Raw genomic sequence first — 25,778 nt, 5'->3', positions numbered from 1 at the left:
AAAGAAAAACATTTCATACACATAGAACCTTTTTTTCTATAAAGAAATGTGTCACCTTCTATGATAGATGAGAATCTGACCTTCTCATGCCAAAATCTCTCTGGTATTGACCTCCTGACCTTGCCAGGTGACTCTTTGTCACCTAGATGTTGCTTCTTTGTGCCAGGTATCCATCTCAGACTGCCAAACATGATATTAATGGCTGACAAGTGACCATTGGACTGGCCGTCCAGGCTCTGGTAGGTCAAATTTTGCTTACACAAACTGACAATGACAATTTGAAAAAAAAGTAAATGCAAGAGATGAGAGATATCTCTGGCTAGGACTGTGCTGTACTTACAGATCTTCTATCTTTTCCTTGTGTTAAGGACAGTGCTTCTGGGGACTTTCTAGTGTCATAGCAATACTCCACAGGGACCATTTCTGTACTTTCCTTAACTTTGTTTGAAATAAAACAGTTTTGGAATTACTTATAGGTTGATTACTTTGACACAGATCATGTGTGGATGAAACATTTTTAACCTGTAACTATATTTTAGGGTGGGAAAGAAACATGCTTTCAGTCAAAATTGGGTGTTAGACTCTCATATGAACCACTTATTAGCCACATGTCTGTTGTCAGTATTTATCCTTTTGAGTTTGCTTTCTTTCCTATAAATATTTGGACCTAAAAATATTAACTTGATTTGAAAGGATATTTCAGGTTTAGGAAAAGTGAATGAGATTATACAATATGTACTTAGCAAAGTGCCAAGCATGTATACAGTGCTCAGTGCACAGCATCTATTAAATAAAATACTAGATATTAAAATACTAGTTTTGGTCATTTGAAAAAAGCCATTCTCCTGCCTGGAATGATAGGTAATACTGGTTATACTTCAGCTTCATTTATAAAGTGGTAACTCCAAAAGCCATCGTTTTTCTCTAGTGCCATTCTGTAAAGACTGTATTAACTGAAAATAATTAATAACCTCAAAATCTCAGGAAAGCAGCATGACTTTTCTAGTTTCTTTATCCACTTTGTTTTAATATAGTATTATAGATTCTTAATAAATAATATGAATTCCAGGAAGAGACTTATTGTTAGATATCTTGCAATTATAGCTTCAGAGTAATATCTTCAGATTGTGGGTAGATCCTTATTCATATGCTTAACAACAGTACTAAGCACAATTTGATTTAAATCTATCACATGATACAACTATACCAAAAGATTAACTTAAGCCAAAGCACCTTGGCAGTGCATGACATTTTCCACATCACTAAATGAGGCAAACCAAAAAGGACCAAATTACTACTCAAACCATGTAGGAGAAAACAATACTAGAAAGTTTACCAAATACATATTTATATTTCAATGACTCATTTGGAAAGCTTCCTAACAAAAGTTTGTAAATAAATATTTAATATTCATTGCTGTTTTCTTTCAACTTAATCAAGCAAGGGAAATTCAAACCTGTCTCTATACTATGACAACAAATGCTAAACATAGACAGAAGCAAATTGATTGTTTATGATTGATCTGAATTCCTGGGCTTCATAAGCAAAGGAATTATCTGTTAAGGTGCATAACAGGTTTTAACAGGAAAAGGATTAAGGGTTTTATTTTCCTCAATGGAAGGCCAAAATGAGGAAGATTTTTCAAGTTAATGTTCACTTCATCTGGCTCAGGTGTCAGGGATCTAAATTTATCTCGGTTTAGGCATGCATCTGAAGTGCTGGAAGTCTCAGGATGTCAATGGCTTCACATGTCAGGATAACCTTAACGACAGACGAATGGTCAAGACCCTGAGCCTCATTTCTGAGTTCTTAGCTGTGGAAATCATTTGTTTATTTTCTGCATCTCCTCCTACAACAGTCACTCTGAAGCCAGTTTTAAGATCCTACATCTGGGCAAGCAAGCTTCTCTAAAAGTTGGTGAGCACAGTTATTTTTGTTTAGGGGTGTGGCTATAAATGTCTTTGTAGTTGATGGACTATCATCTAGTAAACATTAATACTTGTTATTTCAAACTCCTTAAGAAGCTAAATACTAACTGGTGTAATAATTTAGTTTATGATATTGTTTCAACACAGTTATAAGCTTTTAACTAAATGGATAGACTTTTGAGACAAAGTTTTCATTTCCATTAGTCTCTCAACTGATCCTATGAAATTTCCATTTATACATTTTCATATCTTTTATTTTCAAAGTATCAGAAAACTTAAACTAAGTATTTTTAAAAGTACAATTTTGGTGGAATTTTTCTTCCTTCTGACTCTTAAGTTGATCTGTCATCTCCTGTCTAAATTGATTTCTTATTTTATTTAACCTTGGGTGTGCCTGGTTTTAAAAATGTTACTCTTTTGAAAAAGATGCTCTCAAATTCTGACCAGCTCAATTTTCTGCTTACAAGTTGAAAAAACATGTTTTTAATGAGACTAGAAGTTGAATGACCTTTGTTCATGGGACCTAAAAATGTTTTTTGGTGTTTTGTCAAGACTGACAAGTATATTTAAGAAATAATCTAAAAGACTCAATCCTCTTAACAAGCTCTTAGAAGAAAAAAATATTTACATAAATAAAATTACTGGTCACTGGTGATCATAGAAATTATATTGACTGTTGGCATCAGATATTTGAGGGGAGGGGATTTTGTTTCATGGTAGAATTTTTGTTAAATGGTGTGTTTCATACTATGGCTATATAAGACCAGGAAACAACATGGAAAGATAGGGTAATGACTTACTCAGACAAGAAACTTAAGGATATGCTTATTTAGAGACAAATAAGTATATAAGGATATACTTCCTTAGAGACAGCTGCTGATACCAAAAAAGCAGTTCCATCTGACTCTATGCTATGTTATTACAAAGTCTGAGAATGAAATGAACAGGCTTCTTTACCTTTAAAAAAAGTCACCTTCCATAATTCTTTGGAGAATGGTCTCTTGGAGCCATGCTGAATTCAGGGGAAAGCACTGTGGACTGATACTTTTAAAAGTATTAACTTCTGTTCACTTCCTATGCAAGTACTCAGGTAGGATCTGGATCTCAGATGAAGAGAAACAAGCAACCTGTCCTGTTCTCAGGTATAACTGACTAAGTAAAAGAAGTAGGGTTTGTGGGGCAATGTATGAGACTCCTGCAACCCTGGCAAGGGGAAAGGAGAAATATTTTCAGAGGGTGTACAATACAAACTGTAATTATTTGGAATTTGATCCTTTTGTAAAGGACAATGACGACTTTGCAATGAATTATTCTGAGAGTTACAGAAAGAAAGCAAACACCTGAGAATAATAAAAAGATTTTCACCTGGGGAAAAATGGTAAGCTCCGAAGAATCATTGTTAGGCGAAAAAGGAAAAACAAAAAAGGAAAAAAGGCCTTAAAATGCTAACAAATCAGTGGCAAAGACCATATAAGACTGCAGAGTGGACCAATCAAATGAAAGAATATTTTTTTCTTGGAATGAAGAAATACATAATAATGTACTGCCCTTCAAGTGATTAGGGCTAATTTTGCTTTTAGCACAGATTGTTGGTTGAGATCACTAGTTAAGGAATTTAATATTCTTAGTATTTACAAACTAAACTTCACAGTTGAATTTTTAAAGGAAAAATTGACAACATTTTAAAATGAAAAAGAAATGCTTTTAAATGAGAAGTATTTTTAATTGGTCAGTTGTTTATACATTGTTGATTGCTCTTTGGGTGAAAATTGAAAAGCGTGCAGTCACTTTACTACAACTTAAAAGCAGAGACCTGGAGTGGTGAGGAGGGAGGTGCTGGTGGAGGAGTGATGCTGTTTCCATACCAGGTTCCTGGAATCTGAAATCATGCCTAATCCAAAATGATTCTCTCAATCACAAACAATGAATTGTTTGTCAGGAAAAGGAAATAGTCTAAACTAGGGTCAGTGTGCCAGGGATATAAAAAGAAATATAGTTTAGTAAATAGTTTTACTGTTTGTGTGTTGTATGTTGAAGTATACATATTGACTAAGCCACTGGAAACTTTCTTTCCATTACATCCGGCAGGTAATAAGTATGCCATTGGTTCCACGATGCACATTCTAGTCATTTCTTTATGGATCAGGGCAAGGTGAATTGAGCTTTGTGTCTTCTGACAAATTTAGTCTTGTGGAGAATAAATAACACTTTTAAATTGGGGCTTGATATTACATTGTTAAATAGTTTAAGATGCTTTGAAATATACCCAGAGACCTTTGTCACACACTGTCATCTCAAGGAGGAAATGATGAAATTGGCAAACGTTCTGGAGGTGACATAGCAGACAGCTTGGCTGCTTTCACCAATGACTCCAAAGTGATTTCAAATAGGAGAGCATTTCACCCTTCAGTCCTTGTGAACTTTAAAAGTGGAGTGAGGATAGTTTTAAAAGTGATGAGTTTGATCTCAGTGTTGTTTTCTCTTATTAAATCTTCCAAACTTCAATCTTCATTCCTCCCATTTTAATTTTCCCAAATTTCCCCCATTCATTTTGCCTAAATCAAAAGGGAGGGATATTAGTACTCATGAGAACACAGTCTAATTGAAATTCTTTTGGAGGCTCACTTCATTTTATGTAGAACTTCATTATTACTCTATTTGAAATGTAACAGGTGCTGTTATAAGGGGTCTTTCTTGTATCTTACTCTAGGAAGCTTTGGAAATAAAGAAATAAAAGGTTATTCAGTACAGTGGTCCCATTGCATGGACCATAAATACAGTGTCTTCTCAGAGTAGGCATACACTTTACTAAGTGGGATCATTCCTACAAGTATTCTTACTTTGATGGGACCCTAAAACAGCAAAAACCTATTTTGGTTGAATACATAATAGAGTCACTCTCTTTTGGATAAACTCATTTCTTGATGCATTTGTTTTTTGAAAAATATTTGAGCACTTATTGTGTGTCAGACATTGTTGTAAGCTACAGACAACATTATTAAACACCTTATTGTGCTGAACATTGAAAAGGATCCAGGATCTTTTTATTTTCAGGTGGTGGTTCTAAATTTTGTTTATATGGAATGAAAACTTTTGATGAAAGTGAAAAAAGAAAAACTTAAGTTAGTAAATGATGAAGACATAAGTTGAATTCTGTGGATACTTTGCCACCACTGCACATAAACAGACCCCTTAAGGATATCAATCTCCTGAAGAAAATAGTCCAAACAAATGACTTAAAAATAATACTGTATTTACAGGAGGAATAGAAGGAAGATCGGAGAAGGCAATGGCACCCCACTCCAGTACTCTTGCCTGGAAAATCCCATGGATGGAGGAGCCTGGTAGGCTGCAGTTCATGGGGTCGCTAGGAGTCGGACATGACTGAGCGACTTCACTTTCACTAGAAGGAAGATACCAGAGTGAGCATCTTGCTGTTGCCGTTATAAATGCATAATTGACTCTTAAAATTCTAGAAACTAACATACATAACACATGGAAATACCTCCAAAATACAATAACTGGACTGTGTGCTCTAAGACTTGTTGTTGTTATTGCTCAGTTGTGTCTGACTCTTTGCTACCCTATGAACTGTAGCATGCCAGGCTTCCCTGTCCTTCACTATCTCCCTGAATTTGCTCAAACTCATATCGATTGAGTTGATGATACCATCCAACCATTTCATCCTTTGTCGCCCTCTTATCCTCCTGTCCTCAATCTTCCCAAGCATCAGGGTCTTTTGCAATGAGTTGGCTCTTTGTATCAGGTGGCCCAAGTATTGGAGCTTCAGCATCAGCATCAGGCCTTCCAGTGAGTATTCAGGGTTGATAACCTTTAGGATTGACTGGTTTGGTCTCCTTGCTATCCAAGGGACTCTCAAGAATCTTCTCCAGCACCACAGTTGAAAAGCATCAATTCTTTGATGCTCAGCCTTCTTTATGGTCCAACTCTCACATCCATACATGACTACTGGAAAAACCATAGTTTTAACTAGATGGACCTTGTCAGCAAAGTGATGTCTCTGGTTTTTAGTACACTGGCTAGCTTTGTCATAGCTTTTCTTCCAAGGAGCAAGCATCTTTTAATTTCATGGTTGCAGTCCACAGTATTTTTGGAGCCCAAGAAAATAAAGTCTGTCACTGTTTCCATTTTTCTCTATCTATTTGCCATGAAGTGATGGGACCTGATGCTATGATCTTAGCTTTTTGAATGTTGAGTTTTAAGCCAGCTTTTTCACTCTCCTATTTTACCTTCATCAAGAGGCTCTTTAATTTCTCCTTATTTTCTGCCGTTAGGGTGGTGTCCTCTGCATATCTAAGGTTATTGATAATTCTCCCAACAATCTTGATTCCAGCTTGTCCTTCATCCAGCCCAACATTTCTCATGATGTACTCTGCATATAAGTTAAGTAAGTAGGGTGACACTATACAGTCTTGATGTACTCATTTCCCAATTTGGAACCAGTCCATTGTTCCATGTCTGGTTCTAACTGTTGTTTCTTGACTGGCATACAGATTTTTCAGGAGGTAAGTAAAGTGGTCTGGTATTCCCATCTCTTTCAGAATTTTCCACAGTTTGTTGTGATCCACACAGTCAAAGGATTTAGTGTAATCAATGAAGCAAAAGTAGATGTTTTTCTGGAATTCCTTTGCTTTATCTATGATTCAACAGACGTTGGCAATTTGATCTCTGGTTCTTCTGCATTGTCTAAATACAACTTGTACATTTGGAAGTTCTCGGTTCACCTACTGTTGATCTAGCTGGAAGGATTTTGAGCATTACCTTGATAGCATGTGAAAGTGAAGTCTCTCAGTCATGTCTGACTCTTTGCGACCACATGGACTATAGCCTACCAGGCTCCTCCATCCATGGGATTTTCCAGGCAACAGTACTGGAGTGTGTTGCCATTTCCTTCTCCAGGGGCTCTTCCCGACCCTGGGATCGAACCCAGGTCTCCCGCATTGCAGGCAGACGATTTACCGTTTGAGCCACCAGGGAAGCCCTAGCATGTGAAATGAGTGCAATTGTGTGGTTGTTTGAACATTCTTTGGCATTGCCTTTCTTTGGGATTGGAATGAAAACTGACCTTTTCCAGTCCTTTGGCCGCTGCTGAGTTTTCCAAATTGCTGGCATGTTGAGTATAGCACTTTAACAGTATCATCTTTTAGGATTTGAAATAATTCAACTGGAATTCCATCACCTCCACTAGTTTTGTTCATAGTAATGCTTCCTAAGGCCCACTTGACTTCACATTGCAGGATGTCTGTCTCTAGGTGAGTGACCACACCATCATGGTTATCTGGGTCATTAAGACCTTTTTTGTATAGTTCTGTGTATTCTGGCCACTTCTTAATCTGTTTTGCTTCTGTTAGGTCCTTCCTGTTTCTGTCCTTTATTGGGCCCATCTTTGCATGAAATGGTCCCTTGACATCTCTAATTTTCTGGAAGAGATCTCTAGTCTTTCCTATTCTATTGTTTTTCTCTATTTCTTTTCATTGTTCACTTAGGAAGGCTTTCTTATGTCCCCTTTGGAGAGATAATCTTTGGAATATTTGGAGTTCCAAAGCTATTCTTTGGAATTCTCCATTCAATTGGGTGTATTTTTTTCCTTTCTCCTTTACCTCTCACTCCTCGTCTTATCTCAGCTATCTTATCTCAGACAACCTTTTGCCTTCTTGCCTTTCTTTTTCTGGGGGATAGTTTTGGTCACCACCTCTGTACAGTGTTACGAACCTTTGTCTATAGTTGTTCAGGCACTCCATCTATCAGATCTAATCCCTTGAATCTTTCGTCACCTCCACTGTAAAATCATAAGGGATTTGATTTAGGTCATACCCAAATTGCCCAGTGTTTTTTGTTACTTTATTCAATTTAAGCCTGAATTTTTCAATGATAAGCTGATGTTCTGAGTCACAGCCACAGCTCCAGGTCTTGTTTTCACTAACTATATAGAACTTTTCCATCTTCAGCTACAAATGATATAATAAATCTGATTTTGGTATTGACCATCTGGTGATGTCCACATGTAGATTCATCTCCTGTGTTGTTGGAAGAGGCATTTGCTATTATCAGTGCATTCTCTTGGCAAAACTCTGTTAGCCTTTGTCCTGCTTTTTTTTGTACTCCAAGGCCAAACTTGACTGTTACTCCAGGTATCTCTTGACTTTCTACTTTTGCATTCCAGTCCCCCATGATGAAAAAGACATTTTTTGTTAGTGTTAGTTCTAGAAGGCTTTGTAGGTTTTCATAGAATTGTTCAACTTCAGCTTCTTTGGCATCAGTGGTTGGGGCACAGACTTGGATTACTGTGATGTTGAATGGTTTGCCTTGGAAACAAACTGAGATCATTCTGTCACTTTTGAGTCTGCACCTATTTACTGCATTTCAGATTCTTTTGTTGACTCTGAGGTCTACTCCATTTCTTCTAAGGAATGCTTGCCCACAGTAGTAGTTATAATGGTCATCTGAATTAAATTTGCCCATTCCCATCCATTTTAGCTTAGCTTCCTAAGTTTATTTCTGATTGAAGTGTTTTTGTCTGCAGTAGGGAATAAATATAATCTAAATTGTAGTTGGGTCTCTTGGCAGAAAGACTCTGGTTTGCATGTAAACATCTAGTTATTATGAGTCCAGTCTTTAAGAGCTGCTTGGTCAAAAGTTATATCCAAGCAGACACGTAGACAGGGAATTCCAATGCAGGAGAACTTGAGCTGTGATAAGGCTGGTGCTCAGAGATACCAGCTCTGTTCTTTGATATAAGGCCTCTGTTTACAGACCTTTGCTATTATGTGGAGTCTGCACTTCCTGCTGAGCTGTGAACTCCATCAAGGCTGGGTTTCATTTGTAACTTAGTATCAGCAATATCCAGTGCTGGACACATAGTAAGCACTTAATAAATAGACAGTACCGATTTATTCAAAAATCAGTATAAATCTTTTATAACCCAAAAGGTTCACCTTCCAATGAGGTCTAAACTAGGACCTTAAGAATTTTTAGTCATGTAAAACAATTTAAAATCTTTTATCCCCATTTCTTACACTTCGCACTTTTTAAAATATCCAAATTGACATAAATCTCTACCATAAAGTAATACATAGATGTGTGCAGTTTTGTGAGTGAGAAATTCTCAGGTAAGTAGTTTCATGGAATATTACCATCACCAGTACCACCCTCAACTTTCTCAGCATGTCTGTTTTATTTTGTTTTGTTTTTAACTCTCTCTCTCTCTCTCTCTCTCTCTGTGTAGGGTGGATCATCTATTAAAATTACAAAATTTAACAGAAATATTCTATGTTTCATGCTACGCTAAGTATACAAATTCACAGACACTGATAATTCTCAATGAACCAAATCCATGAAGCTCATTCATCTCACCTAATGCCATGAAAATCTTATCCTTTTTCCCACTCTATGTGCAGAGCTTAGATATGTTTGCTTCTGTGTTCAGTCTCTTAGATGTCTACAGTACGTGTACCAAGTTTTTAGATAAAGCCAGAGAAAAATTCTTGACTCAGTCCTTCCACTCTGGGTCCAACAGTCATTTTTAAGATTTGCTAACAGGAAAAGTACTGGTTTTGATTTCTCCACTTCTTACTTCATGGGAAACCACAGCATAGTAGATGTTCTTTGTTAGCCTAACCACACATACCTCCAAAACCCTCCCTTGAGGTGGATGTAATGGCCAGCAAGTGGAGAGATACAGACGTCATTCTCTATTTTCTTTCTCAATTCATTAGTCAGAGTTGCGTCCTGACCTCACTGAGAGTTTGTCTCCTATCCAAACTTCTTTGTTTTGCATACTAGAGTTCTGTTACAGCAATTCAGCAAAATTCTATGTTTTACCAGATGAAGTCAGGAAAACCAGGATTAGGCAAGGAAAAAAGTAAATTCTAATATTAAGGGGCAAACAGAAAGGAAGCTCACTATAATGACTCCTTCCCTCCTCTCTACCTCATTAATATTCCTCCTGCATATGAAAGATGCCATTTTGTTTTCTTCCTCACACCTCCCATGCAGAACTCTGTACATAGTAACAGCAGGAGCATTTGTGAAGCTGAAATCCTGTAGAATAAACAAAAGCAATTGAAACCATTTGAATGGGCTTTTGTGAGAAGAAAACTTGTTTAATAATAACTTACCATGGCAGAGCAGCAGCTATGAAGTTTAGCTTTTTCCCTCCAGTTTAAGGCTAGAAGTCACCTTTCAGCAGGTCTTCCAATGTTCACATTTGGTCGCAACAAAACTGCAAACATTGCAAGTGGGAATAGTTCTTGGCATACTCTTAAACCATGATGTACTAGTTTTTTTTGTTTGTTTGTTTAACAAGTGAGGACTCTGAGGCCGAAAGAAGTGAAGTGAGCTTTCATGTCTGAGCCTAGCCGTTGGTTTGTCATCCTCATTTCCCTTTCTGCAGTTTTTCTAGGCTCTCCCTTCCCATCAACACCAACATCTATTTTTTATGGTTTCAAACTATAAGCTAGCTGTTGAAGAGACCCAAATCTTTTCACCACCCCAATCTCTTCCCTGGTCACTAGACTCATCCATTTATGTGCCTGCTGCTCAAGTTCTAGACATGGATGCGTTACCCGTGAGTTTGAAAGTGTCTAACCTCTTTCAACACATAATCTGGTTACTGTGCTCTGATTCATGAGGTGCATTTTGTGCTCGAAATTGTAAACAAACCCGATAGAGGTTTGTTTCCTACTCTGCTTGAGTATCTTCTAAAGTTCAGTCAAACATGCATATACATGTGCTCTGTGAATACTTTTAAACTAATAGGCTGGATTAAATTATAATAGCTAATTATAACCTACTGGTACTAAATACCTACCTAGTATTTAATGAGAGGCACTGGGAATTACTGATTGAGATACTCTCTGTAGCTGGATTGAAAAGGTTTGAAACCTGGAATCTGCCACTTTCCAGCTCTGTGACCTTGGGGAACATATTAAATCTCTTTGTATTTCTGCTTCCTTGTCTGTTAAATAAGATTAATAAAAGTATTGCCTTTATGGACCAGTTGCTCAAAATAAGCAAGTGACTATGTAAAATATGCAAGTGCCTTGCATGTAAGTTCTGAAGAAGGGTTAACTATCATTATTTAATTCTCACAATAGTTTTAAATAGGCAGTGTTACTCTCATATGGGCTTCCCTGGTGGCTCAGACGGTAAACTGTCTGCCTGCAATGTGGGAGACATGGGTTCGATCCCAGGGCTGGGAAGATCCCCTGGAGAAGGAAATGGCAACCCACTCCAGTACTCTTGCCTGGAAAATTCCATGGACAGAGGAGTCTTGTAGGCTACAGTCCATGGGGTCGCAAAGAGTCGGACACAACGGAGTGACTTCATCTCACTTCAGTCTCATATAGGTATGAGTAAACATGCTCATAGAGATTAAGACACTGGCCCAGGGTCCTGCAGTTAGTGAGAATGCTAGATAAAGCTATCCTGTCCCACCCCAGATCTCTTATTTCCTCTCCATTCTTTCTTTTTATCTTGTTGCTCTGAGCCTAAAACCTAGAATTCATTTTGTTTTTTAACCCCTCTACCTACCTCATTACTAACCAAGTCTTGGCTGTTCACACTACCTTCTAAAATCCCCAAGTGACTCTGTATTGCATTCAAGAGAAATTTCTGAGAGAATGAATTCCTAGGTATTCAGGCAAAATCCTCCGCCTGGTATATGATGCATTACACTGGGGCTTCATGATGGCGTTTGTGCCCACCTCTCCAGCGTCCTTTCTTTTCCAAAACTCGTACATTGTACCAAAGCCTTACCAAGCTGTATTTCCCCAGCTCTACAATTTCTTATGCACCTGTATTTTAGGGGCATGCCTCTAATCCCTTTGCTGTCTCCCCCTTCCTTACCTGGATCTGTATTCTATACGCAGTAAGCTATCACTTCTTCCACCAGCTGTCCTTCACATTCTTACATGACCCACCATTTTTCTTCCCACCTGGGTGTAGGGTGTCACAGTAGAGTAATATGATAATTATGTGTTTACGAAGCTGTCTTCCTAGGGATGCTGTGAGCTACTTGTATGAAAATACCAGGCTTTTGTTCTGTTGATTCCCTCATTTCATCCCAATTAGAAGTCCAGGCTAAGAATGCTTAAGGAATTTATTTTATTTTACTGTTTCAGTGGCTACAGGTTAATGAAACATTTACCAGTGTCAATGGAAGAATAAAAGCATAAATAAATGAGTAGCAAAGTGAATGATTCAAACTATTATAGGAAAGTAGCTTCAAAAGTAGTCTAATATTTAAAAACAATGCAAAAAGCTTGATAGGGCAAATGATCCAATAGGAGAACCAGTAAAAATCCTTGCAAAAAAGAATGGAGCAAGAATTTGAGTGTCCTCTGGGTTGTGATCCAGTGGTGAAGGAGCCAGATCAGAAGAAGTTGGTTCAGGTTGCAGGTGTGACTGCCTGGCAAGTGCTTGCCATGTAGGCAAGAGGTTGAGGGCAAGATAAGATTAGGTGAGGACATGTACTATCATGGGTAAGCCAAGTTCAGAGTCTTCAGTTCAGTTCAGTAGCTCGGTCATGTCCGACTCTTTGCGACCCCATGAACTGCAGCACACCAGGCCTCCCTGTCCATCACCAACTCCTGGGGTCCACCCAAACCCATGTCCATCGAGTCAGTGATGCCATCCAGCCATCTCATCCTCTGTCGTCCCCTTCTCCTCCTGCCTTCAATCCTTCCCAGCATTAGGGTCTTTTCCAATGAGTCAACTCTTCCCAACAAGTGCCAAAGTATTGGAGTTTCAGCTTCAACATCAGTCCTTCCAATGAACACCCAGGACTGATCTCCTTTAGGATGGACTGGTTGGATCTCCTTGCAGGCCAAGGGACTCTCAAGAGTCTTCTCCAACACCACAGTTCAAAAGCATCAATTCTTCGGCACCCAGCTGTCTTTATAGTCCAACTCTCACATCCATACATGACCACTGGAAAAACCATAGCCTTGACTAGATGGAACTTGGTTGGCAAAGTAATGTCTCTTCTTTTTAATACACTGTCTAGGTTGGTCATAACTTTCCTTCTAAGGAGTAAGGGTCTTTTAATTTCATGGCTGCAATCACCATCTGCAGTGATTTTGGGGCCCAGAAAAATAAAGTCAGCCACTGTTTCCACTGTTTCCCCTTCTATCTGCCAAAGAGTGATGGGACCGGATGCCATGATCTTAGTTTTCTGAATGTTGAGCTTTAAGCCAGCTTTTTCACTGTCCTCTTTCAGTTTCATCAAGAGGCTCTTTAGTTCTTCACTTTCTGCCGTAAGGGTGGTATCATCTGCATATATGAGGTTATTGATATTTCTCCAAGCAATCTTGATTCCAGCTTGTGCTTCATCCAGCCCAGCGTTTCTCATGATGTACTCTGCAAATAAGTTAAATAAGCAGGGTGACAATATACAGCCTTGACATACTCCTTTTCCTATTTGGAACCAGTCTGTTGTTCCATGTCCAGTTCTAACTGTTGCTTCCTGACCTGCATACAGGTTTCTCAAGAGGCAGGACAGGTGGTCTGGTATGCTTATCTCTTTAAGAATTTTCCACAGTTTATTGTGATCCACACAGTCAAAGGCTTTGGCATAGTCAATAAAGCAGAAATAGATGTTTTTCTGGAACTCTCTTGCTTTTTTGATGATCCAGCAGATGTTGGCAGTTTGATCTCTGGTTCCTCTGCCTTTTCTAAAACCAGCTTGACCATCTGGAAGTTCACGGTTCACGTGTTGCTGAAGCCTGGCTTGGAGAATTTTGAGCATTACTTTACTAGCGTGTGAGATGAGTGCAATTGTGCAGTAGTTTGAGCATTCTTTGGCATTGCCTTTCTTTGGGATTGGAATGAAAACTGACCTTTTCCATTCCTGTGGCCACTGCTGAGTTTTCCAAATTTGCTGGCATATTGAGTGCAGCACTTTCACAGCGTCATCTTTCAGGATTTGAAATAGCTCAACTGGAATTCTGTCAACTCCTCTAGCTTTGTTCATAGTGATGCTTCCTAAGGCCCACTTGACTTCACATTCCAGGATGTCTGGCTCTAGGTGAGTGATCACACCATCATGATTATCTGGGTCATGAAGATCTTTTTTGTACAGTTCTCTGTATATTCTTGCCACCTCTTCTTAATATCTTCTGCTTCTGTTAGGCCCGTACCATTTCTGTCCTTTATTGAGCCCATCTTTGCATGAAATGTTTCCTTGGTATCTCTAATTTTCTTGAAGAGATCTCTAGTGTTTCCCATTCTATTGTTTTCCTCTATTTCTTTGCATTGGTCACTGAGGAAGGCTTTCTTATCTCTCCTTGCTATTCTTTGGAACTCTGCATTCACATGGATATATCTTTCCTTTTCTCCTTTGCTTTTCACTTCCCTTCTTTTCACAGCTATTTGTAAGGCCTCTTCAGACAGCCATTTTGCTTTTTTGCATTTCTTTTTCTTGGGGATGGTTTTGATTCCTGTGTTCTGTACAATGTCATGAACCTCCGTCCATTCATCAGGCACTTTGTCTATCAGATCTAGTTCCTTAAATCTATTTCTCTCTTCCACTGTGTAGTCATAAGGGATTTGATTTAGGTCACACCTGAATGGTCTAGTGGTTTCCTCCACTTTCTTCAATTTCAGTCTGAATTTGGCAATAAGGAGTTCATGATCTGAGCCACAGTCAGCTCCCGGTCTTGTTTTTGCTGCCTGTATAGAGCTTCTCCATCTTTGGCTGCAAAGAATATAATCAATTTGATTTCAGTGTTGACCATCTGATGACGTCCATGTGTAGAGTCTTCTCTTGTGTTGTTGGAATAGGGTGTTTGCTATGACCAGTGCGTTCTCTTGGCAGAACTCTATCAGCCTTTGCCCTGCTTCATTCTGTACTCCAAGGCCAAATTTCCCTGTTACTCCAGGTGTTTCCTGACTTCCTACTTTTGCATTCCAGTCCCCTATAATGAAAAGGACATCTTTTTTTGGGTGTTAGCTCTAGAAGGTCTTGTAGGTCTTCATAGAACTGTTCAACTTCAGCTTCTTCGGCGTTACTATCAGGGCATAGACTTGAATTACCGTGATATTGAATGGTTTGCCTTGGAAACGAACAGAGATCATTCTGTCATTTTTGAGACTGCATCCAAGTACTGCATTTCGGACTCTTTTGTTGACCATCATGGCTACTCCATTTCTTCTAAGGGATTCCTGCCCACAGTAATAGATATAATGGTCATCTGAGTTAAATTCACCCATTCCAGTCCATCTTAGTTCACTGATTCCTAGAATGTCGATGTTTACTCTTGTCATCTCCTGTTTGACCACTTCAAATTTGCCTTGATTCATGGACCTAACATTCCAGGTTCCTATATAATATTGTTCTTTACAGCATGAAATCTTGCTTCTATCACCTGTCCCATTCACAACTGGGTGTTGTTTTTGCTTTTGCTCCATCCCATCATTCTTTCTGGAGTTATTTCTCCACTGATCTCCAGTAGCATACTGGGCACCAACTGACTTGGGGAGTTCATCTTTCAGTGTCTTATCTTTTTGCCTTTTCATACTGTTCATGGGGTTCTCAAGGCAAGAATACTGAAGTGGTTTGCCATTCCCTTCTCCAGTGGACCACATTCTGTCAGACCTCTCCACCATGCCCTGTCTGTCTTGGGTTGTCCCATACAGAATGGCTTAGTTTCATTGAGTTCGACAAGGCTGTGGTCCATGTGATCAGATTGGCTAGTTGTCCGTGACTGTAGTTTCAGTCTGTCTGCCCCCGATCCCCTCTCTCAGTGCCTACCGTCTTACCTGGGTTTCTCTTAATTTGGATGCGGGGTCTCTCTTCACGGCTGCTCCAGCAAAGTTCAGCCCCTCAGAATCTTACATAGTTTTAAATTCTTCCTTCTTTTGGAAAATAAGGAATACTAAGTGAGTGCTGGAAACTACAGAGTATAAAGTACTATCTCATAGCACTAGGCTCAATTTTAATAGTTGTTTAAATCAGACTAGATATAATACATTAGATCTCAAAATATTGGCATGCATGAGAGTGACTAAGAATGCTTGTATGCTTAGGCCGTGCGTAGGCTATTCTCTTGCTCTCTGTACATCCGTTGCTCAACCACTCCCTGCCCACCTACACCCTACTCACATCCTACTGACTTTCCTTGTTAATCACTGAATCTAATCAATAAATGCCTACAAACTTGTCCCTGGCACCAACTAGTGATTCTTCCAATCTTTCTCTTCCTTTCCTTTGCTTCCTTCTTTTCTAAAATTTTTTTTGGATTAGAGTATAATTGCTTTACTACATTGTGTTAGTTTCTGCTGTACAAGGAACTGAATCAGTTATATGTATACATATATCCCCTCCCTCTTCTACTGTCCTCTGCCCCACCCCTATCCCACCCATCTAGGTCATCACAGACCAGGAGCTGAGTAAAATAGATAGCTAGTAGGAACTGCTGTCCTAATCTTCTGATCAGAACATCTCCACCAAGATAAGCTTATCAAAGGGGAATGAGGGATGCACTCCTCTATTGATTTCTCTGGTTAACTGATGACTCAACCTGATATCAACTGCTAACTTCCCTCTCCACATCCTCTGGCCCCTAGCCAGCAGACTGCTCCCTTGTCTTGCCCATTGTCTGCTGCACATGGTGGACAGTTAATTCAGGAACTTGCTTCTGACATGTAAAATCCCCCATTCATTACACCACTGATGTGTATGCCACTGACTTTGAGCTCTTTATTCAGTCTTATGGCTGGGCAAGCACAGAGCATGCAGCCCAAGTGTAGTCATAATGCCTGCTTCTTAGCAACTCATTGTTATATGTTATATTGTTGTTATAATTTTACAACTGTCTTCATCATCATTGTCATTGTTACTCTTATTTTTCACATTTGTACCCTCATCTTCCCATCTTGCTGATTATCTAACATTTTAATCCCTTCTAAATACACACTTTGCCTTAATCTCTTCTAAATTATTAAAATTCACCTACAATTATCTTGATAATCCTTTACTGGGAGGGTTATTAGTTTCCTAGTGATATTTAGCTATTCTTTTGTGCTCCTCTTTCCATGAGATTTTCCAGGCAAGAATGTTGGAGTAGGGTCGCCATTTCCTTCTCCATGGGATCTTCCCAGCCCAGGGATCAAACTCACATCTCCTGCTTGGCAGGCAGATTCTTTACAGCTGAGCTACCAGGGAAGCCATGCGTTTTATAGATATAATATAATATATATAAGAATAGTATAATATTTTCAACATAGTGGCTAAGACTTGGTATTCAGACTTAAAATTTTCTTCTTATAACCATGTTTCTAGTTGTGAAACGGGGTTATAAGCTTCTTTGGTGTTTCATGGTTCTTCAGCTCATGATCTGCCTCTCTTTATGCCCTGACTCATGTTCTTCATCTCAGCGGGATATTTCACTCCATACTTGAAACCGTAGCTTTAGCCCATAATAATTATTTACCCCATAATAATCTCTCCTGTTCCTCATCACTGTGTCATCTACTAATGTTCCTTCTGTGAAGTTCTATTTGTTGTTGCTGTTTTAGTTGCTAAGTTGTGTCCAACTCTTAGCGATCTCATGGACTGTATGCCTGTCAGGCTCCTCTGTCCATTGTATTTCCCAGGCAAGAGTACTGGAGTGGGTTGCCATTTCCTTTTCCAGGGGATCTTCCCTGCTCAGGGACTGAAACCACATCTTCTTCATTGGCAGGTGGATTCTTTACTGCTGAGCCACCAGGGAAGTGTGATGTTCTATTTACTCTTCTCCAAAATTCTGGGAAATTATGTAACCAAATGCATCAGAAACTCCTGATAACACAGGCATGAGGAGTCAAACTTTTTAGCTGCCTTATTACTGTCCTTGTCCTTAAGCCAGAGACTACCAGGAAGACACCTGTAGTTGAAAAATTTGAGTTCATTACCTATTGCAAAGAGGAAAAAGTGTACCATGGGGTCAGAAAGCATTAAAAAGAACCTCTTATAAAACTTGAACTTCTGTTGAGTGATCTGGGGAGAGGGTTTAAGGAAGTAGAGCATTACTCTGAATTGAATGTTGTCAGGAAGCAGGGTAATTTTACAATATGGTGCCTTAAAAAGTCTTATTTAGGAAGAGGGAAGATAAGCCTGTCTTGGTAATACAGCAGCAGTGACCCAGATTAGCTGGGAAAGGGGGACATGTGATGCCTGTGGCTTAGACAGTATTAATAAGAGGTCTGTATTCAGACATAATTACAGAGCGTTTTGTTTTTGTCTTGATTCTTCATGATTATAGAGTATCCTTGCATAAAGTTGATGTTCTGTGAAATTGCTTATGTTCAACATGAGGATACCACAGCCAGGTGTGAGAGCCAGGGCAGTGTCCAGAAACAACGAGACCTAAGTGACAGCACTGGGCCAGGTCCTGGATGTCAGGGGCTGTTTTCTCTCTCATGATAAAATTCTTTGCTACTTCAGTAATTAAACTTACTTCCATGAAATCCACTTTCCTCTACTTTGGTGATAAGATTCTAACAGTTCTTTATAATTTCCTCCCTAAGCCCTATGGTATGCTCAACACATTGTGTATTTTAATACAAAATTTCATTCCTCTTAGGCTAACAATATGATGATGATCAGTAAGGACCACAAAAGTAGATTGATCTATGTATAACTACAAAGGGCACAGATTGTTTAGGGAACTGATTATTTTTTGTACTTACACCATAAACACTAATTTCTTATGTAAATATAAACCATTGGTGGATAGGAAATAAATGGAATAAAATTTTAATTTTATTTAGTGAAAGTTACTTGTGAAGACTTTAAAGGGTCTTTCCACTTCCTATATAGGAAAGAGTTTAATAATCAGACACTGGAATTTTGGAGTTGGGAATTATGATGAATCAAAATATCTCTGGAAATATATATCTAGCCTAAACATATAAATGTGGTTAAAAAACTTTCTGTTTAGACATTCTGCTGCTGCTGCTGCTAAGTCGCTTCAGTCGTGTCCGACTCTGTGTGACCCCATAGACGGCAGCCCACCAGGCTCCCCCGTCCCTGGGATTCTCCAGGCAAGAACACTGGAGTGGGCTGCCATTTCCTTTTCCAATGCATGAAAGTGAAAAGTGAAAGTGAAGTCACTCAGTCACGTCCAACTCTTCGAGACCCCATGGACTGCAGCCTACCTGGCTCCTCTGTCCATGGGATTTTCCAGGCAAGAATACTGGAGTGGGTTGCCATTGCCTTCTCTGACATTATAGATGCCTCCTAAAAAAAGTGAGATAATCTTTTTCTTTTACATAATAGACTGTCATCATCATAAGTTTTGCTTAAAGAAAAGAACATCTAATTAGTGATTTAAGTTCATGATTAAATAATCTTTAAGTAATGTATGGATTTTAAATGAGTAGAAACTGACAAATGTCCCATGCTATAATTTGCTTTGTAACTTGTTACAGATATGTAGAGAAAGTGTTGTGGGTGGAAGGCTCTGAAGAGAGAAGGAGATAAGGTTATATAAATCAGGCCTATTCTATAAGTCACACATGAAAAAATATCTTCCACAATGTGATATTTAATGTAGTTGTAATATTGCTAAATGTAACACTTTTTTTGTCTTATACATATATGATCTTTAAACATGAGCTATTTAATAGGCTCAAGATTACCAGTTTCATATGTAAGATTAAGTTGCTTCATCTTTGAGTTTTTTGATTGGTTTTAAAATAGAATTAAGCAATAAAGAAGAAATAGTTACTTATTTATGGAGAAGGAAATGGCAACCCACTCCAGTATTCTTGCCTAGAGAACCCCATGGTCAGAAGAGCCTGGTGGGCTGCTGTCCATAGGGTCGCACAGAGTTGGACACGATTGAAGAGACTTAGCAGCAGCAGTTACTTATTTTCCAACTCTGCTTTATTTATCATATTATCTTATTAGTAAGGATAAGATGTTTTGATTGAACTTCATGAAATTTGCCCTTTAGTTACCCTTGAAGATATGATCTAAACCAAGAAAGATGCTCATTTTTCATTTTCTCTTTATGGTTTACTCTTCTGTATGATTCTATTTCATCTTTCCTGTTTTCTAGTAAAATGTGTAGCTATGTTTTATGTGAACCAGAAATAATAATTTACAACAGGAAATGGAAATTAAAAAGTTAAAATTCAAGTTAATTATTTAACTTGTAATTAGACAGTAAGGCTTAAATCATTTTAAAGACTATAGATACTTGTCATGGGCTTAAAGGTGGGTTTATTCACTCTTACTACAATCGAAGGCAACACTTTGGATCCTTAAATCTGAATGGTTCAATAATTAAATTACAGAAGACTCCTGATAACTGATTTAATTCTTTGTTAACAGTAATAAAAGGGAAATAATACAATAAATATCCACTGGCTACTTGGGAACTTAGTCTATTCTTGGAGTCTATTTTATGCGGGGTCAAATTAGTATAATGTGCTTTTGGATATGTGTGTTCTTTAATATTACTGTCTAGAAGTTTGCTACAGATGAACTTATATTACTGCTTTTTGTCAAAAGAAGTATTTTGAGTACGCATTTCAGCAGCAGGTATCTATCTGACATGAAATAAAATGATAGCTTTCTTATTCTTGTTTACATATATTCCTTGCTTCTCGGAGCCTATCAGGCTTGGAGGCAAACAGTGGCAATGGTTTTCAACTGCAAAAACTATCCAGATGATTTCTTCTTTTTCCCCACTGTCATTAGGCTTAGATTCTCCTCTCTTCCATCCTATCCTTTTTGAACTGTCATAAGGCATTTAAATTTTACACACCTACTGGCCAAACAAAAAAGGTTATATGTTCAATAAAAAGCAGGCTCATATAATCTTTTTTTCCATTGTTTATTTCCAACAATTTCCAGTTATTGACTCTAGGCTAAGTAAATCAAAGGATCGATGTCTCCTGCTTACTCTTCCATGGCTGTTTGCAGTGGAGCTCTCCATCTCTTTATCTTTGTTCCTCACCCTCATCCCCACATCTCTTCTCCAACTCCTATGATGCTGAGCATGACCCTAAGTCCACCAACTTCAGCCTGGAATGTGAAGTGGGGAAAGTGAGAAATTAGGAGATTAAATACTTCCTAATATTAATATCAACTGAAGTCTTGTACATGCTCTTGTTATCTGCTCTGCTGTTTGTAGAGCAAATACTATGTCACTTCAGCCTGAGCCAATATAAAAGAAGTGCCAAGTCCCTCAGTTCCTTTGACCTTTAGTGTATTGTCTCTACTTTTACCAGGACTGATACTTCAGTCCTTACCCAGTTTTCATTACTTCTCTTTCTACCCTTGCTGTTATGCTCCAGAGCACCATCAATAAAATAAAATAAAATAAAAGCTTAACCAGAATCTCTCTCCCACTCAGGATGATGGCTATAAAGGCATGGTTTCATTTTACAGCCCTCTTTGCCATGGCTGTTGCCATGAACTGCACCATTTTCCCACTAACCCAAACTCTGTCAGGAATGAGTCCACCTTCTCTTCATTAGACTGAACACAAGTATTAGTGCAGAGCTATGTATCTTCCCAGTATTTGCTTAGTTTTCTATGTAGAGTCTTATCCCAACTTACTGCTTTTAACTTGGCCCTTTACAAGTGAAAACACTTATTCCGTCCCTTTCCCTATTTACAATTCAGTTCAGTTCAGTTCAGTCGCTCAGTCGTGTCCGACTCTTTGCAACCCCATGAACCGCAGCACGCCAGGCCTCCCTGTCCATCACCAGCTCCCGGAGTGTACCTAAACCCATGTCCATCAAGTCGGTGATGCCATCCAGCCATCTCATCCTCTGTCGTCCCCTTCTCCTCCTGCCCCCAATCCTTCCCAGCATTAGAGTCTTTTCCAATGAGTCAACTCTTCGCATGAGGTGGCCAAAGTATTGGAGTTTCAGCTTCAACATCAGTCCTTCCAATGAACACCCAGGACTGATCTCCCTTAGGATGGACTGGTTGGATCTTCTTGCAGTCCAAGGGACTCTCAAGAGTTTTCTCTAACACCACAATTCAAAAGCATCAATTCTGTGGTGCTCAGCTTTCTTCACCGTCCAAATCTCACATCCATACATGACTGCTGGAAAAACCACAGCCTCCTTCTGGACCTTTGTTGGCAGAGTAATGTCTCTGCTTTTCAATATGTTATCTAGGTTGGTCATAACCTTCCTTCCAAGGAGTAAGCGTCTTTTAATTTCATGGCTGCAATCACCATCAGCAGTGATTTTGGAGCCCCCCAAAATAAAGTCTGATACTGTGTCCACTGTTTCCCCATCTATCTGCCATGAAGTGATGGGACTGGATGCCATGATCTTAGTTTCCTGAATGTTGATCTTTAAGCCAACTTCTTCACTCTCTTCTTTCACTTTCATCAAGAGGCTCTTTAGTTCTTCTTAACAGTAATTTAAGTAATTTATGCTTCCAGAATAAAGTTCAATCTCCTTGAAATATTATACAAGGAGCTTCAACATCCAGCCTTCACCCCTTCTTCTCACTTTTTTCTCTTGCCTTAAAAATCAATTTTTTTTATTTTACAAATATATCACTTATTCCTATCTTGAATTTGTGCTGTATAGCAGCTTCCCACCAGTCATCCACTTTACAAACAGTCATACTATGTGTCAATACTACTCGCTAAATTCTTCTCACTCTCCTCTTCCCCTCCTGTGTCCACATGGCCATTCTCTACGTCTACATCTATTCTTGCCCTGCAGATAGGTTTATCTGTACCATTTTTCTAGATTCCACATATATGCATTAGTATATGATATTTGTTTTTCCCTTTCTGACTTACTTCACTCTGAATTACAGTCTCTAGGTCCATCCACATCTCTACAAATGACCCAATTCCATCCCTTTTTTATGGCTGAGTAATATTCCATTGTATATCGTACCACATCTTCTTTATCTATTTCTCTGTTGATGGACATTTAGGTTGCTTCCATGCCCTTACTATTGTTAGTAGTGTTGCAATGAATATTGCAGTACATGTGTCTTTTGGAATTCTGGTTTTGTTTGGGTATATGCCAAGAAGTGGGATTGCTGGGTCACATGGTAGATTTATTCCTAGTATTTTGAGTAATCTCTCTACTATTCTCCATAGTGGCTCTATCAATCTATAATCCCACCAACAATGCAAGAGGGTTCCCTTTTCTCCACACCCTCTATGGCATTTGTCATTTACAGATTTTGTGATGATGGCCAGTCTGATTGATGTGAGGTAATACCTCATTGTGGAGAAGGAAACCCACTCCAGTATTCTTGCCCAGAGAACCCCAGGGACAGAGGAGCCTGGTGGGCTGCCGTCTATGGGTCACACAGAGTCAGACGTGACTGAAGCGACGTAACAGCAGCAGCAATACCTCATTGTAGTTTGATTTGTATTTCTCTGATATTTAGTGATGTTAAGTATCTTTATGTGTGTCTCTTGACCATCTGTATATCTACTTTGGATAAATAGCTGCTTAGGACTTTTGCCCGCACCTTTTTTTTTTTTTTTTTGATTAGGTTGTTTGTATTTTTTATATTGAGCTGCATGGGCTGCTTTAATTAGATCCCATCTGCTTATTTTTGTTTTTATTTTCATTACTCTAGGAGGTGGATCAAAAAGGATCTTGCTGCAATTTGTGTCAAAGAGTATTCTACCTATGTTTTTCTCTGAGAATTGTATAGTGTCTGGCCTTACCTTCAGGTCTTTAATTCATCTTGAGTTTATTTTTATGTATGGTGTTAGGAAGTGTTCTAATTTCATTCTTTTTTCACGTAGCTGTCCAGTTTTCTCAGCATGACTTATTGAAGAGGCTGTCTCTTGCCCATTGTACCTTCTTGTCTCCTTTGTCAAAGATAAGGCAACCACAAGTGTGTGGGTTTATATCTGGGCTTTATATCCAGTTCTGTTGATCTAAAAAGTAATTTCTAACATCTCATTTCTGCTTCTTAGCTAAAATGAGGATGTTGTTCCAGATGATCTATAAGGGATGTTCCAATGCTAGGTTTATTTGATCATCTATTGTGTGAACCTATGCTTCTGTTACCTTCTTTTTTAGTATATACTATTGCACTGAAGTTTCCCAAATATTTTTTTACGTATTGACAAATGACCATAATTGCAACAGGAGAAATTGTTCTAGATTTACAGAGTAGGTGACTGTAAGCTAGTAAGCAACAAGCTATAATATCTTGGTCAAATTCTAAACAAACAATTACACTTTTTGTGTTGATTTTCTGATTGTAGAATTATATAGCAAATGTTTGTAAAGATTTCAATAAAATTTTCAGGCTAAACAGAAATGATGCAAGTAAAATTGTTACTGAAATTTCTACACAAATCCCCTACCAGAAACAGAAACTTAACAACTATCCATGCCCAAAAATACCTTCACAGAAGCTCAGGATTCCAAGTAAGGGACCATAGTACCTGGGTGAAGGAGGTACTGTATTTTGAAGAGATTTTAAGAGATACATAATGGATGGCCTCAAACTTTTTAAAGTAGAAAATAAAACTTTATCCTGAGAAGATAAGTTTCCAGGGAAATACTTAGGAAAATGAAGATGCCACAGCAAAACCAAGAGAATGAAGGCAAGAGTCACAAGATGGGAAAAAAATAAAAGACTGCTTAGCACAGCTCAATTCAATCATAATCTTGCTTTTAAAATGTATATAGATATCAAATGAATGTTTGTTATTTTTTTAAAAGGCCAAATGGTATTTTAAAACTTAAAGAAAAATGGACAATTGCCTTATTTTTCCCACCCTGTCCCATTCCCCATGTTAAATTTTAGAATACTGAACTATTTTTAGATGAAATACTTAAAGTGTTCTTGATTTTTAAAAAAAAAAAAAAAAACCCAAAAACCTGTTTTGTTTAATACAATTTCCTCCTGTAGAAGAGAAGGATCTAACTTTTATGTATTACATACAATACCACTCCATCCATCACATCTATATACATACTTCTCATCTTCCACCTAATAGTGTAGTTATTTTTCTAATATTATTGACCGTGTAAATCATTATAAATTTTCTGAGCAGCAGAGCCAAGAAATAAACAATGAGTGCTTTCTTTCTGGTACAATTTATGTTTTCCTAGTGATAATTGCATCCTTAAATCCTCTGTCCTCCTTGTCCAATAATAACTGGTTTTTGTTTTTTTCCCCTTTACCTATGACATAATTCTTACCGTGAAACTTCCCTTCTGCTGTTCCTGGAAATTCCCTATGCCCCTCATTTGTTGTATTAGCCATTTCCTTAATTCCCTGTCTTCTTTTACTTCCTTGTTTCAGTAAAATTTATATTCTGAGGTTTCATGGGCTCCTTACGAAATAGTAAAAGAGAAGTAAAATTTAGGACCTTGTGTATATTAAAATGTCTGTATCCTCTTTCTTGAAAATGTGTTTGCACAGAGAATAACAGCTGGAGATAAAGTTTGGACATTTTTGAAGAGATTGCTATTTGACTTGTTAATCCCCAGTGCTTCTGTCTGTTGTCTCTTTGATTTGTATGTGACGTTACTCTCAAGCCCACCAGAGGTTTTTAAGAATTTCTCTTTATTCTTGGTACCTGTGATGTGAAAACAGGCAGCTAGGTCATAGCCTGTGGCCCTTTATATCCACTGTGCTGTAGATGGGTGACTTTCTGCACTCTGGGGACTTAATGTCCTTCGATTCTGGAAAATATTCATGCATTCTATCCTATTTCCACACTTTGGTTTTGTTTCCTCTGGAAACCCCATTATATGGATGTTGGGTCTATTCTGTAGCTGGCTACTCTAATGCTGCTCCCGTGGCTCCTCTGTACTCAGATATTCCAAATGCTTGCTCCGCTGTATTACTTCTACTATCATGATTTTCTTTTTTTAGATTGC

The 25,778-nt window shown here is 38.4% G+C and overlaps 1 protein-coding gene across 29 annotated transcripts in view; it reads left to right on the top strand.

The window, feature by feature from the left end:
* LOC145524092 (platelet glycoprotein 4) overlaps nt 1-25,778 on the top strand; it is a 210,929-nt gene that overhangs the window by 112,853 nt on the left and 72,298 nt on the right. For 6 of the 29 annotated variants that reach the window (XR_014067155.1, XR_014067156.1, XR_014067160.1 and 3 more), the window contains exon 1: nt 1,768-1,917. The exons of 16 other annotated variants lie outside the window; for them this stretch is intronic. The gene's annotated coding sequence lies outside the window, so the exon portion shown is untranslated. Of the gene's footprint in view, nt 1-1,767; nt 1,918-5,188; nt 5,351-25,778 lie in introns of those variants that run through there. 7 more of the 29 variants (XR_014067158.1, XR_014067157.1, XM_081535626.1 and 4 more) reach the window with 2 other exon arrangements.

Source organism: Giraffa tippelskirchi, chromosome 10 (assembly GCF_054371585.1).
Source record: "Giraffa tippelskirchi isolate mGirTip1 chromosome 10, T2T-mGirTip1v1.2.pri, whole genome shotgun sequence".
NCBI classification, from domain to species: Eukaryota; Metazoa; Chordata; class Mammalia; order Artiodactyla; family Giraffidae; genus Giraffa; species Giraffa tippelskirchi.
This window is presented reverse-complemented; position numbering and strand designations above follow the sequence as displayed.